Below are 15367 nucleotides of genomic sequence, written 5' to 3'. Positions count from 1 at the left end.
AGCCAGCATTTTTAAACGGCTGCTACATTTTAAATTTCCTGCTACGGCTGAAAACCGAAAAGCATGTGTTCAGCTTTTCGTCAACACTGTTTAAGTGTTTCGTGGCAGGACCTCTTAATGAGCTGCAAGCTTTGCAGCTAAAGCTGAGTCAGGAAGCCTCTCTTAGATGAGGCGCTTGCTTGCCTCTAGCAAGCAGAGCAGACCCAAGAAATTGCCATAAGAAACATGCTTTACTCTATTCTTTTCCAAGCTTTCTCAGGCTTTCTGTGGACTCAGTTAGCCCCACGTCTGGGTGTCATTTGTAGTAATATGGAGCGGCAATGGGGCTGCGTCCCCAACACCCCAGCTGCCTGCTCGGCTAGCTTATGCCCCGAAATAACAACACACAAACTGTATTCATTTAAACACTGCTTGGCCCGTTTCTATCTAGGCTAATTCTCACATATTAATTTAGCCCATTTCTAATCATCTGTGTAGCGCCCCTAGGTGCGCTTACCAGGAAGATTCCAGCCTCTGTCCATCCTGGGTCGGAGCTTCATAGCATGCATCTTCCCTGGAGCAGGGAGCATGGCGTCTCTCTGAGGCGTCTGCTCCTGAGAGGAGAGCTGTCGAGTCTGAGCTCACTTCCTCTTCCTCTCAGCGTTTTGTTCTGTTTACTCCTCCCACCTATCTTCTAACCAATGAAATGGGCCAAGGCAATTCCTTTATTAGCCAATGACCTTCCTCCATCACCTATTTCTGTTTACAACATTTGTACACCTAAGCAAAGTTATTTTGTCATGTTGCATACATGCATGCTTCTACCTCTGCTTAAGACATTTTGTATATTGATACAATTTTAGGATATATTGATCATATTGCACGATAGATTTTTACTTCTAATCAAGATACTTATACATTGTTTACATTTTGAGGTGATTGTCAGCATTTGCTGCACAGTTTTTTTTAATTTATTTATTTATTAAGGATTTCTGCCTCCTCCCCGCCACCGCCTCCCATTTCCCTCCCCCTCCCCAATCAAGTCACCCTCCCTCATCTGCTCAAAGAGCAATCAGGGTTCCCTGACCTGTGGGAAGCCCAAGGACCGCCCACCTCTATCCAGGTCTAGTAAGGTGAGCATACAAACTGCCTAGGGTCCCCCAAAGCCAGTATGTGCAGTAGGATCAAAAACCCACTGCGATTGTTCTTGAGTTCCCATTCTTCCTCATTGTCCTCTATGTTCAGCTAGTCCAAATTTATCCCATGCTTTTTCAGACCCAGGCCAGCTGGCCTTGGTGAGTTCCCAATAGAACATCCCCATTGTCTCAGTGCACCCCTCGCGGTCCTGAGTTGCACAGTTTTTAAAGATTGTTTAATATTCTAATATGAGGCCTTACTCTTTTAGCTATATAGGTATTAAGAATAGGTCAATAGTCATCCATGTTTTCAAACTTGTAGTTAGACTAATCAAGTTCTTTAGATACGTAAAGATTGTATTTTGCATAGATAGGTAATCTTCATCCACTTCAAAGAACTGTTGAATATGGCATTTAAATAACTTAGGGTTCTGTGATGTGAGACACGATTGCTCCTGGCAGCATGGATTTTTTCCCAAGAGAATGTTGGGCACTGAAGATACTCTACTTGAAGCTTGTTTTCTTCTTGGCAAAACTGACCTTTTGGCAGAGAACTGCCCATGCCTCCACCACTGACAAAATGCACGGTATCTGGACTGGACAAGCAAGATACAAGAGAAAAGACTGCCAAACCTTGTCAAGACAAGGTAAGACAGTTCTGAAATTTTTCCTGCCTCTGAAAATGGCCTGTTAGTTACTCCAGGCCTTAGCCCAAATTGGTTGTTCCAACGTTGCAAATGAGACTTTGGGTGATTGCCCAGGTTGCCAGTTGTCTCTGTCATTTATTGTGAATTTTGGAAGTTACTTGATTGTACTTCCTGCTTACTCAAATAATATTATTTCCCTTCTTGGGTCTTCAATGGGGTTGAAGACTAGATAGTTGTAGTTATTTTCCTCTTATAACTTGGCCACGTTATTTACAATACAAGACTTAAACACATTAGGATAGGATAATTATTGAAACATTTATCACTTGTTTCTTGCTTGATATTGTTTGTGCTGATTCTAATTTTATACATGTTATTTGTTCTTACTGTATATAGTTTTTATTAGGCTTAGAACTCCCTTATTTAGACAAAAGCGAGAGGTGCTGTGGGAACTCCTTCAGCCAGTAGCCTTTAAGATACCAGCCTACTTGGGCGTTGTCTCATACTATAAATGCAGCCATAAAGCTCTCTCTCTCTCTCTCTCTCTCTCTCTCTCTCTCTCTCTCTCTCTCTCTCGGCGGTGACTTCTGAATTTGGTTCTTCTTCCCCATTCCTACAGAGGTCTGTGATTTGTGAGTCTACTCCTAAATAAAGAGCCCTTTATTATGCTCACTTCTGAGCTAGTGTAGGATTACTTTATAGTGTCCATCCAAAGGCCAGTGTGTGTCTACTAGTTAACATATGTGCTTGCCGTAATGAAATGAGATGCACTCATCTCCTGGGACTAATCACTAAAGTGCTCTCAGAAGTAATTTCTCGTTGGCGGGGTGGGGAAGAAAATAAAAATTTCACTGTGAAATAATCATAGCTTTCTGTTTTAATGATGAGAGCTTATTGTGCAGCAGGCACTATGAGGTAGCATTGTTACCCACAGCTCTGCAGATCTCCCTGCATCAGGCACTGTGAAGTAGTATTGTTACCCACAGCTCTGCAGATCTCCCTAGACCTTATGGGGATATGGTATAATAACAACACTTCACAAGGATCTCATCTGGGAAGTTGAATGTCTCGAGGAGAAGAGCACATCCGGTGATAAGAGTTGGGATCACCCTGGTCCCGAGGCATGGGCCCTGACCACTAAACCATCCTTCTTTCTGCTCTGGTCCTGGGGGCCAAAGGTCTGCAAGACATTGAAATACACAAGTCTTTAGCAGAGCTCTAAAGTGTCGTGCAGCTAACTGAGTAATAAGCTTGTTAAAAGAACTGTGTTATATGGAGCTGATGTCCATTAACACAGAACTGAGAGTTCCAGGTAAGAGCTTGGAGGTGGGGTGGAGACTTTCTGAATTCTCCAGGTAAGAGAAGGACAGAGCAGAACTCGGAACAGACACATGATTGTGGCAAAAGTGAGTCACTTTAAAATAGATTGCATGGGGTTAGGCTGTGGCATCATCTGAAGGAGGAACACCTACTTCATGCCGTGCCCGAAGGCATGTTCCAGGTCGGTTATAGACCCAAACCTGTAAAGCAAAGCAAGAAGCACCAAGATGGCAATGTGGGCAGCCCCAGCTCTGCAGTGAAAGCACAAATTGTCTGAATAAAAGATGATCAAAGCAGCTGGGAAGATGGCTCAGTGGGTGAAGTATTTTCTTTTCAAGCATGAAAACCTCTAATGATAGCTCTTGCTGAATATTTCTCTTCACACTGGGCCAACTTAGAGCCAACATCTGCCTCTCAGAAACTTGGGGAAACTATGAATCAGCAGTCGAATCCCCACTGCAGATACATAAAGGTTTCTAATTGCACCTGGTACCACTTTAGCTCACAAAGGAGAAACCGGAGGCAGGTTCCAAGTCATCAGGAGGCAGTTGTTCAACTCCTTGCATTCCCTTCTGGGCTCCACAGTGAAGGAAAGCCTCTTTCATCCCCACAATCCTCGCTAATAAAATTTAACCACATTTAAGTCGATAAAACGTCACATAGGAGCATAAGGTCTGGAAAAAGAATGGTTACTTAAGAACATGCTCAGTGGAAAATACTAACTGATGAGATTGATAGAGATCAAATAAATTAACCAAATCTGTATTGTAAAATTTATATTATATATAATAGCTTGTAATGTATATTACATATAATATTTGTATATTTTATATAACATACACACACATTTTCTATTGCAAGATATTTACTTATGTGGTCTAGGGACCAGGTCAAATAATTTTGTTGCTTTAATGGTATTTAATATTGCTATGATTCTGAGAAAGATGTTTTATTAAAAAATAGTCTAAACATCCTCAGGATGAAAATGGTGAGGTTAAGAATTACTGAACCCTTTGTATTTATTTGAAATGCCAAGTACTTCTTAAGTGTAGTGTGCTTTAACCTAAGTAAAAATTACATATTTTTCAATAGACAGAATAATAACCAAATAAATACAGTTGGATTTGTTGAGGTCCTAACATTATGAATTTTTTTACTTGTAATTCTATTAATGTTACTATAATGTGATAAAATATTTAAAAATCAGACATTTAGTTCATGGCTATATTAACTTTATACTAAATTCTGCTATGACTGGCTGTGGGGCCTGCAGTAAGAATTGTTGAATTTGTTCACATGCCACACGAGTTCCAGGAGTCCTTAGTTCCCTGGCTCTTGTGCTTTTTTTCTGGGATGAGCAGATCTTTCTGCATTTAGGCAAGAGTTGTGGTTATCATGGAGTGAGCGCTTCACTGATAGTCCGCATATACATTTACAGCCACACCTCCTGCCTTCCCGCAACAGGACATGGCTTCTCTGTGATGAGATTCTATTGGCCACCATTCGGCCACTTAATCGCTATCCCCCCATTACTGGTTGTCCTTCGGTGGTGGATGGCCATTCGAACTCCAGAGTGGCTTCATTTCTGCTCACCGTTTGCTCTGTCTTCTGCAGTAATGGCCCATGCGATGCTGGCCTTAGAGTTGCCGTGTCCGCTCTTCCCCAGGAGCTCATGGGAGCACACAGGCAATGCGTCCAGGAGGTTCTCAAAGCTCTTCTGTAGGAATAAGTCCCTGGTAGGGGCCCCACTATTGGAGCAGGTGACCTATGCAGTCCCCGGGTTTATGGGTTCTATAAATTAGGGGACATTAGTCAGAGGAACTATTAGTCAGTTCTCTAGAGGAATGCAACTTCTAGAACACACACACACACACACACACACACACACACACACACACACACACACACACACACAGTATTCATTACAGTGGTTTACAGGGTGTGGTCCAGTTAGTGGCTGTCTATCAGCAGAAGCTGAGAATCCAGTGGTTTACAGATGTGGTCCAGTTAGTGGCTGTCTATCAGCAGAAGCTGAGAATCCAGTGGTTTACAGATGTGGTCCAGTTAGTGGCTGTCTATCAGCAGACGCTCTGACACTCCAGCAGTTGTCCAGTGCACGAGGCTGGACGTCTCAGTGAGTGCTGAAGGAGGAGGCTCCTGAGCCAGTGAAGGACTGACTGAGGGTGAGAGGGAAGAGCAGGAAGAGCGCTTCCTTCTTTCACGTCCTTGTGTAGGCTGCCAGCAGGAGGTGTGGCTCTTCCAACCTCAAGAAATCAGGATTAAAAGTGGTTCTTCCCACTTCAAATGATTTAATTAAGAAAAAAAAAGAATCTTTCATAATGCATCACTTGGTTTTTAGTTAATTCTAGATGTAGTTAGATTGATAACCTATCTTGCTATCACAGGCCATAATTATGCTTTTTAGCTACTGCGATTTGTGTTAAAAACAGAGGGGGGGGAGGGACAGAGGGAGGGTGGGAGGGAAAGAGAGAGAGACAGGGAGAGAGAGAGAGGGAAAGAGAGAGAGACAGGGAGAGAGAGAGAGGGAAAGAGAGAGAGAAAGGGAGAGGGAGGGTGGGAGGGAGAGGGAGAGAGGGAGGGAGGGAGGGAGGGAGGGAGAGAGAGAGAGAGAGGGAATATTTAGCAGCTAAGTCATAGAAGAGCAAGTTGAAAGAAGACTCCTCTTAAGGAAGGCCATTCCATAACCCCAGACATCTGGAACCAGACCACTGAAGTCCTGTAATACCTAATACCTGTTCCATCCCACCAGGAGCCCCAGCCACTGGCTCAGCCAATCCTGACAGTGTGGTATTATCCTCTGTTGTGTGAAGATACTGACTAGCAGACAGGACCTGGGTCGAGGAGGCAGGGGATGGCTGTGCTCTTGACTTATTACAAGCAGAATAATTTAAGACATTTACCTGCAGACATGAGAGCATTGGCAGGCAGCACATGCTGGATCCTAGCTGAGCAGCAAGGCCCAAAGGGTTCCATCAGGTTTCTCCCACAGCATAGCATGGTTCTTTCTGCTCACCAGCTTACTCCGAAAGCGTTCATCGATTGCATACATGATATCCCCCAGAAAGTCAGCTCTAGATGTCAGGCTAGAAGGCAGCGATGGCTACTCCGTTGAGGCAGAGAGCCTTCCTTCCTATATCTGCCTCAGTTCTACCAGATGATGCTTACCCAACCCCACTGAGAAGTTCAGCTAGCAAAAAGCTAAGCAGTATTGCAGGATCTGCCAAGGAAGCCCCTCCCTCTCACTCACTCACTCACTCACTCACTCACTCACTCACTCACTCACTCACAGAGCTCTGGCTAAGGTGCCAGCACATGGTATTGTGTGTGCACTGACAGTGTTCTGAGCCCCGCTGTGTTCAGGACATACACAGCCGAGTCAGAGATGCCGATACCTGAGATCTCCACATGGGCAGAGCTGAGCAGCCCATGGATCCTTTAGTGAGAGACATCCCTGGCTGCTTGGCAGGAACCGTACTGCCTCACATTTGGGACAACGGTACCTACTAAGCTGGAGTGTCTGGAAGTGATAGTCCCGTCCATTGGTACTGAACAATGAATAATGCTCTCCGGAAAGGGGACCGGGTGCTCCCAAGTACAGTGGGAGCCCTCAGGGAGACGGATGCCATCCACATGCCTGCTGACACAGCACCACTGCTCGGGGCGGGGCTGCTGCTGCAGACAGTGGCATGGAGGCTGTGGGAGAGTGGCTCCGGCACCTTAGGGTGACGGGCACATCACGACACTGAGCGCACAAAGGTGGACTGCACTGTGGCACACCCGCCCCCTTTCCTTCCGTCAGAAATATCAGCAGGGTCAGTGTCCTGGGAAAGCACTTCCTAAGAGTTCTGAGTCATTCTGAGTCACAAAGATCACCAGGAACCCTCCCGAGGTAGATCACTGTGTTCTCACTGGCCCATGGGCGCAAGGTACGGATCGAGAGTAGAAACTTCAGTTGGAGCCGGCGGACGTCCTTAAGATGGGTGCTGGAGGACAGAGGACAGATGTTCAGCAGGAGCCAACCCCATCAGAGATTGAAGATGGGTGCTTGCGATCAGATTCCTTCGTGTTTCCAGATAAGTTAGCAAACACTGAGTAGAAATAGGATCCGCCTCTGGATAGCATCTGCCCTAGCGCACTCCATGAGTGTCTGTCAGGATTGGATAGCATCTGCCCTAGCGCACTCCATGAGTGTCTGTCAGGATTGGAAAGCATCTGCCCTAGCGCACTCCATGAGACCCTCTCAGGATTGGAAAGCATCTGCCCTAGCACACTCCATGAGTGTCTGTCAAGATTGGAAAGCATCTGCCCTAGTGCACTCCATGAGTGTCTGTCAGGACTGGAAAGCATCTGCCCTAGCGCACTCCATGAGACCCTCTCAGGATTGGAAAACTTCTGCCCTAGTGCACTCCATGAGTGTCTGTCAGGATTGGAAAACTTCTGCCCTAGTGCACTCCATGAGTGTCTGTCAGGACTGGATAGCATCTGCCCTAGCGCACTCCATGAGTGTCTGTCAGGATTGGAAAACTTCTGCCCTAGCACACTCCATGAGTGTCTGTCAGGATTGGATAGCATCTGCCCTAGCGCACTCCATGAGTGTCTGTCAGGATTGGAAAGCATCTGCCCTAGCGCACTCCATGAGTGTCTGTCAGGACTGGATAGCATCTGCCCTAGCGCACTCCATGAGTGTCTGTCAGGACTGGAAAGCATCTGCCCTAGGGCACTCCATGAGTGTCTGTCAGGACTGGAAAGCATCTGCTCTAGCGCACTCCATGAGTGTCTGTCAGGATTGGAAAACTTCTGCCCTAGCGCACTCCATGAGAGCCTCTCAGGATTGGAAAGCATCTGCCCTAGCGCACTCCATGAGTGTCTGTCAGGACTGGATAGCATCTGCCCTAGCGCACTCCATGAGTGTCTGTCAGGACTGGATAGCATCTGCCCTAGCGCACTCCATGAGACCCTCTCAGGATTGGATAGCATCTGCCCCAGCGCACTCCATGAGACCCTCTCAGGACTGGATAGCATCTGCCCTAGCGCACTCCATGGTGGCTAAGGTGTCACTCTCCCTCTCAGCCGCTAGAGTGTGTTGAAGGAAGACTTTAGATGTGTAGACGAGGAAGACAGGATATGGCTGAAGACACGCAATTTCATAAAGTTAGGTGGTCACATAGCGGGTGGTGTTTGCTACAGCTACTGAACTGGAAGTTCTGGGTGTGTGCCTGTGAGACAGAGAGGGGGAGAGGTAAGGAGAGAGAGAGAGAGAGAGAGAGAGAGAGAGAGAGAGAGAGAGAGAGAGAGAGAGAGCTCTATTTTGCATCTGTCTGCAGTTCACTCCAGAATGACCCTTCAGGATGTCATTTAGAAGAAGACAGTCTTGCTGACCACACTGGCACGCTAAATAAACCCTGCCAAGAGGGCACGTTGATAAAGCTTCATCCTTCATTAAAGTTTGCCCAGGGAGAGAAGTTACGGTAATAACTTTATGTACCAGACCACCAACAAATGTCTGTGTGACTGAGTTTGTTGAACTGAGTGCAATTACACATCTTTTCTTAACGAATCAAATAATTAAACAGTGAGTATTCGCTAGAAAAGTCTTTCTGTGTGTGATTAGCCGAGTTCTCTTTAGAAGAGAATGAAAATGAGAATCGTGCCCGTGTCTCTGCCTGTAGAACGTTGACAGCTGCGTATGTCCTCGGACATTAACAGATTCATTTTGTGGCTGCAGCGTGCATCTGTATGACAGGAAAGGAATCTGCTGGCGAGCACTGGCCCTCCTCTATCCACCTGCAAACCTCGTGAATGATAAATCACCATGTCTGTCATTTGTGGAATTACAATTACATTCACTTCCTAACAGCCAAGGGAAATGGGGAAGGAGAGACAAATACTTGGGTAATCTATATGTCTTGTGAGAAGAGACAAGGTGATAGACACACACTGACTTGCGAGGATGACGGTGTTCATTTGTAAGTGATGTACAGTTTAAAATGCAGGATGGTGATGGATTGAGACCACGTCACTTTTTAAAATAAAACTGGGATGCAACTAAGTGGCACGGCAAATGTACAGCCACATATTGATAAATGACTCCTGCTTAAGAGCAAATGAATCATTTCCCTTATAAATTTCATTTCTACAATCTATTACAGAATATTAGGGCGTGGTGAAAACAGATTAATCCACATGTCTCCATTAGAGAAAAATCATCTTTCTAAATAGGTTGTCAAAATTTTCATTGCAGATACTAGATGTTTCCAGGATCCCATGTTGATTAGAACAGTGCAACATTAGGTCTTCAGAATACTAAGCCAGTGAGCACATGGGATAAAGATACCCTTTTCATTCCAATCTAGAGAGCCTAAAAACAAAAGCATGTGTAACAAAAGCAATTATGGCAGAATGACATTACCGAATGGATGGGGAATGAGGGCTCATCAGTTAATGGTTCTGGATCTCCGTAAGAGAACGGTTAAGACTGTAGTCCCTGTTTTGCACAAGACGACAAAATATCCATTTCCAATGGACTGACACATAAGCATGGTATTGGAGAATGTCTCACGTAAACACAGGGATTCTTCAAGATAGGAAAGCAGTTAGAGCAAGCAAGAAAACAAAACTTGGCAAGTTGAATATTTCCATGCAAAAAGGAACCCGCCGACAGAAACGTTGGGAGGTATCTAAAACGCGTGCAGTTGCTATGATTGTTACTCAGTATATTTTCAAAGCACAAAGCTCCTTCTAGCCTGTAAGCCAAAGACCTGAAGCTTGGGAAGACAAGAGACTAAATGAACAGCAAGTCACAGGGGCAGAAGCATGAGTGGACAGAAAACAGGAAGACAAGGAAGTTCAGATGAAATCAGGGCGAGTTCTCCATTTTCCTGACGATTCCAAGTGCTGACCAGGTTGTGGAACTTAACAGCTGCTGCAACCATCTGGGTACAAATTGGTGCATCCGCCTTATAAAAATATTCTTTCATTTTCTAACCAAGTTGAAAACGTACGGAATGTAGCTTGGAAGTTCTATGTGAACGTGTTCTCGTTTGCTTTCTTAAAGCGCTCTGACCACATGCAGCTTGGAAAGGAAGGGGTGTATTTGGCTTACCTGTCCCCATCACTGTCCACTCGTGGATGCCAAGGCAGGAACTACAGAGGGGCGCTGCTACTGGCTTGCTCCTCCTGGCTTGTTCAGCTTGCATTTGTATGCACCCCAGGACTACAGTGGGCTAGGCTCTCCACATCAGTCACCAATCTCTTGCCTACAGGGCCACTTGATGCAGGCATTTTCTCAAAGTTCCTTCATCAAAGATGACCTTTGTGTCACGTTGACAAAAAACTAAGAATCACAGCAAGTATGGACCAATGAAAGTCTTACGTAGATCTACACAAAGAGAGACAATAATGTTATAAAATCTTTATTTGTTCCGTGGTGTAGTTGGTAGACATGGTATACTTATCTATCGTGAGTGCCTCTGGCGGATGGAATGGAAATGGCTGGAGAACCGCTACTTTCCTAAGTGGGTAACAGCAGCAAGAAACTCAGATCTCAGTAGCAAACACACAGGCTCCTGTGCATGCACATATATGAGAGTTTGGAGCAAGGACGGCGAGATGGTTGTAGTGTGTTCATGTGGAAAGCAGAGACAGTGTGGCACAGGACAACAGATGACAAGTCTCCAAAAGCACAGACTGTAGCTTCAGCAGCGAAAAGAGGTATTTATAAAAGAACAAAACCAAGAGGAATTCACAGAGTGGAGAGTGTGGGGATAGAGCATGCTCCAATATACGGGCGTGTGCAGAGGGAGTGTGGCAGAGAGTGGAGGGGAGGGAAGGGGGGAGAGGAAGGGAGGAAGGTCGGACCCAGGAAATTAACAATGACTCTAGGCAGCACGGGTGCTGAGGACTGTGCACACCGCCTCCTGGGCAGAGGTCCCACTGGTTCCCAGCACTGGCTGGTACAGAAGTAGGAAGCCGTCTTGACTTCTGAGTCTGTGCATGAGCAGTCAAAATCCTTGCGTTATTCTGTGTCTGGAAATCACAGCGAGGCCTCTGGAGTGTGGGCTTGGAGAACTGGCTAGTCTGAAGACAGAACATCGTGGAAGATTTTTTTAACTGGTCAAAGATGTGTTATATTTGTTCACGGTGCATTTGTTAATTGTGTAAAGATGTGTTGCATTTGCACTAATTAAATAAAGCTAACCTGGGCCCAGAGAGGCGGGGCTAACAGCTGGTGGACAAGAAGTAGCAGGGAGGAGATCAAGTAGGATGCTTTTAGTTTGGGCTGTGTGGAAGGGAGTGGCTTCTGGGGACACCAGCTAAGAGGGAAAGCTAGCCAGCTGCTACTCTAACTCTGAGCTTGGCAGGCTTTTGCCCTAGCCTTTGAATCTTCAGTTTTATTAGAATGATAGAGATTTAGTTAGAGCTACTGTTAGCGGGGAGCACCAGAGCCGTTGTCTAGGGGAACAGAACTCCCCCTAGGCTATGGCCTGAGCAGTTGGGTAGCTAGTGATTTAAAGCACAACCTCTGTAATGAACCGGGTAAACCAACAACCAGCTCCTAGGAAGAGCTGTGTCTGCAGAGAATGATTGACTGATAGAGTTTCAGTGATGTGGAGAGGCTGGGGTGTTGCCAGTCCAGGAGCTATTTACCTTACCTCGGGCTAGCTTTAGCTAGCTCTAGCTGCTTGAACAGCTATTCCTTGCCCAGGAGTACCTGGTCTAACATCCTGTGGGGGGAAGATGAAAACCCTTAGCAGACCGCAAACTTTTACCAACCGCAAAGCTAGGAATGTCATCACGTAGCAGCTGAGGCTGGCTGAAAGACTTCCTCATATTCCCGGACACTGTCTGATAGTCTCGCCAAAGTATTTTAAATTTGACTTAATTATGACTTTCTTTGCTACACAAAACCGTAACATTTCATGAAATGGCTTTCAAAAATCCTAGAGCATTGCATTTAGGGAGATGCAAATTTATGTTCTCAGACCACATCCTCTGTTCTTTAGAGGTAAGAGCTGTTTCTTTAAAAACAGGGAAGTGTAGACCAGTTCTTTCCGGGGCATCTATGAGGGATGCTGACCTGCAGGAACCCCAGACACAGTAAGGAGTAGCTGGAAGCTATCAGATGTGGGAGCTTAGTTTTAGGAAGCCAGAGCAAGTGAAATGAGCAGGCACGTCACAGAAGATGAGCTACTCAACACTGATGGACACATGAGAAAAGGCTCGCTATCCTCAGTCATCAGGAAAATGAAAATGAAAACTCCTCACTCCCAGCAGAAAAGATATCATCGGGAAAACATTTCAAATGCCGGTGAGGATGCTGGGAAAAAAGCCCGAACCTAAGCAGTGCAGCCCTGTGAGAATCAACTTGGAAGTTCTCGGGCTAAAAGTAGAACAACCATATGCTCGAGGTCTACCGATCCTGGAAATGCACCCAAGGATCTAAGTCAGCACACTGCCTGTCCCTGCCGTCCCCGACTGTCCTCTGCCTGTGCCTGCCGTCCCCGACTGTCCCTGCCGTCCCCGACTGTCCCTGCCTGCCCATGACTGTCTCCTGCCTGCCCTGACTGTCCCTTGCCTGCCCCCCACTGTCCCTGTCCCCTGCCGCCCCTGCCAGTCCCCTGCCTGTCCATGTCCACAGCTGCACTATCCAGAGCCCCATTCATAATACCCATGGTGTGAAATCACCCTAGGCATCATGGGAAACGTAAAAGAAACCCACTCTTCTACCGAAGGGTTAAGTGACACAGAATGTCAGTTTTTCCAGTCGCAGCATATGTACTCAGTATGCAGAGGCAGGTGGATCTCTGGGTTTGAGGCCAGTCTCATCCACAGAGTGAGTACATACCGAGACTCTGTCTTGAAAAACGAAAACAAACAAAAAGACTGTAAGGAAGCTGCTGGGTAGAAATTTAAATTCCTCCAGAGCCAGCATCTCTTGAAGTCAAGACATGTATTCAAATTTGCATCCTGTGTAGCATTCGTGGCTCCGTAGATACTGGTCCTCTCTAGTGAATTCTCTGTAACAAGAGGGATAATCGGTTTTCTCCATCAACAAGTGCCTCCCCCCACTAATATCCGATCCAGTTCTAGACTCATATTTCTTTTTCTTTTTTTATTGATTTTTATTGGCTCTACATTTTTCTCTGCTCCCCTCCCTACCTCTCCCCTAGCCTTCAACCCTCTCCCATGGTCCCCATGCTCCCAATTTTCTCAGGAGATATTTTTCTACTTCCCATGTAGATTAGAATCTACATGTATGTCTCTCTTAGAGTCCTCATTGTTGTCTAGGTTCTCTGGGATTGTGATTGGATTTGTAGGGTGGTTTTTCTTTGCTTTATGTTTAGAAACCACTTGTGATAATTGTCTTTCTGGGTCTGGGTTACCTCACTCAAAATGATGTTTTCTAGTTCCATTCATTTTCCTGAGAATTCAAGATGTCATCATGTTTTTCTTCTGTGTAGTACTCTATTGTGTAAATGTACCACATTTTCCTTATCCATTCTTCGATCAAGGGGCATTTAGGTTGTTTCCAGGTTCTGGCTATGACAAACAAAGCTGCTATGAACATAGTCGAGCACATGTCCTTGTGGCACGTTTGAGCAACCTTTGGATATATACTAAAAAGTGGTGTTGCTGGGCCTTGAGGAAGGTTGTTTCCTAATTTTCTGCGAAATCACCACACTGATATCCAAAGGGACTGTACCAGCTTGCATTCCCACCAGCAATGCAGAAGTATTCCCTTTTCCCCAAAACCTCTCCAGCATAAGTTGTCATCGGTGTTTTTGATTTTGGCCATTCTTACATCTGTAAGATGGAATCTTAGAGTTGTTTTGATTTGCATTTCTCTGATGACTAAGGATGTTGAACATTTCCTTACGTGTCTTTTAGCCATTTTAAATTCCTCTGTTAAGAGTTCTCTGTTTAGGTCTGTACTCCATTTTTTAAAATTGGATTATTTGTTCTTTTGATGACCAATTTCTTGAGTTCTGATAAGACCTCTGTCTGATGTGGGGTTAGTGAAGATCTTCCCATTCTGTAGGCTGTCATTTTTGTCTCGTTGACTGTGTCCTTTGCTTTACAGAAGCTTTTCAGTTTCAGGAGGTCCCATTTATTGTTTCTCTCAGTGTCTGTGCTGCTGGGGAAGTGGTCTCCTGGGCCAATGTGTTCGGTAGACTCATATTTCTGTAGTGAGTCAGCATCAGGTGAACACAGTGAATATACACACGATGGAGGGAGTGCCAGTCAGTCAGGAGAAAGACCAAAACTCTGCCGCTTGGAAAATAAATGGAACTAGGATTGTTGTGTTCAGTGAAATAATCTAAAATCTAAAAGACAAGTGTCACATGATTCATGTCAGTCATGGAACATAAAAGAAGGCGTGGAAATGGTACTAGTTACTAGCAAATGGAACAGAGACCAACGGAAGGAGTGGGAGAATAAGTGGATAATATGGGGTAAGTAATCATATTTATCTTGTGTACATGTATGACAATACCATGGTGAAGGGGAGATATGTAGAATGCTGACTGGACTGGCTGGTTTTGTCAAGCTAGAGTCATCAGAAAGAGCCTCAGGTGAGGAAATGCCTCCATGGATCCAGCTGTAGGGCATTTTCTCAATTAGCGATCAATGGAGAAGGGCTCAGTCTATGGTGGGTGGAGCCATCCCTGGGTTGGTGGTCCTGGATTCTATAAGAAGGCAGGCTGAGCAAGCTAGGGAAACAAGCCAGTAAGCACCTCCCATCCATGGCCTCTGCCACAGCTCCTGCCTCTGGGATCCTGGCCTGCTTGAGTTTCTGTTCCGACTTCCTTCAGTGATGAACAGCAATGCTGAAGGACAAGCTGAATAAATTTTTTTCCTGTCCAACTTGGTCTTTGATTGTGTTTTGTTATAGCAATGGGAACTCTGACTAAGACACCAACTTAGATCCTCTGGATATGTTCCAGGCAACGGAGAAAAGGGAATTATGAATCCTTATGGCTGCAGAGTGAGAAACACCCCCAGTATCTAGCACTTTCTGTTCCAGCTGTTGCTGACTTGCAGGGGCATGGGAGACATGTGGGTTTTCCACTTCCTTCTGAAGCACTGACAGATTGTGGTAAAGACCTGTTAAAATGTTATTTACTTAATGGCAAAGAAAATAGGTCTTGGTGTGCGCTACCATCCAGCCAAATTGGTTTAGTGTGACTTGTTAATGACTTTAAAATGTTTTATTTGAAATATATTTAAAGAATGGTGTGTGTGTGAGAGAGAGAGAGAGGAGGG

This window comes from Microtus pennsylvanicus, chromosome 4 (genome assembly GCF_037038515.1).
Source record: "Microtus pennsylvanicus isolate mMicPen1 chromosome 4, mMicPen1.hap1, whole genome shotgun sequence".
Lineage (NCBI taxonomy): Eukaryota > Metazoa > Chordata > Mammalia > Rodentia > Cricetidae > Microtus > Microtus pennsylvanicus.
The sequence above is the reverse complement of the archived record's forward strand: the minus strand, read 5'-3'. Positions refer to the sequence as shown.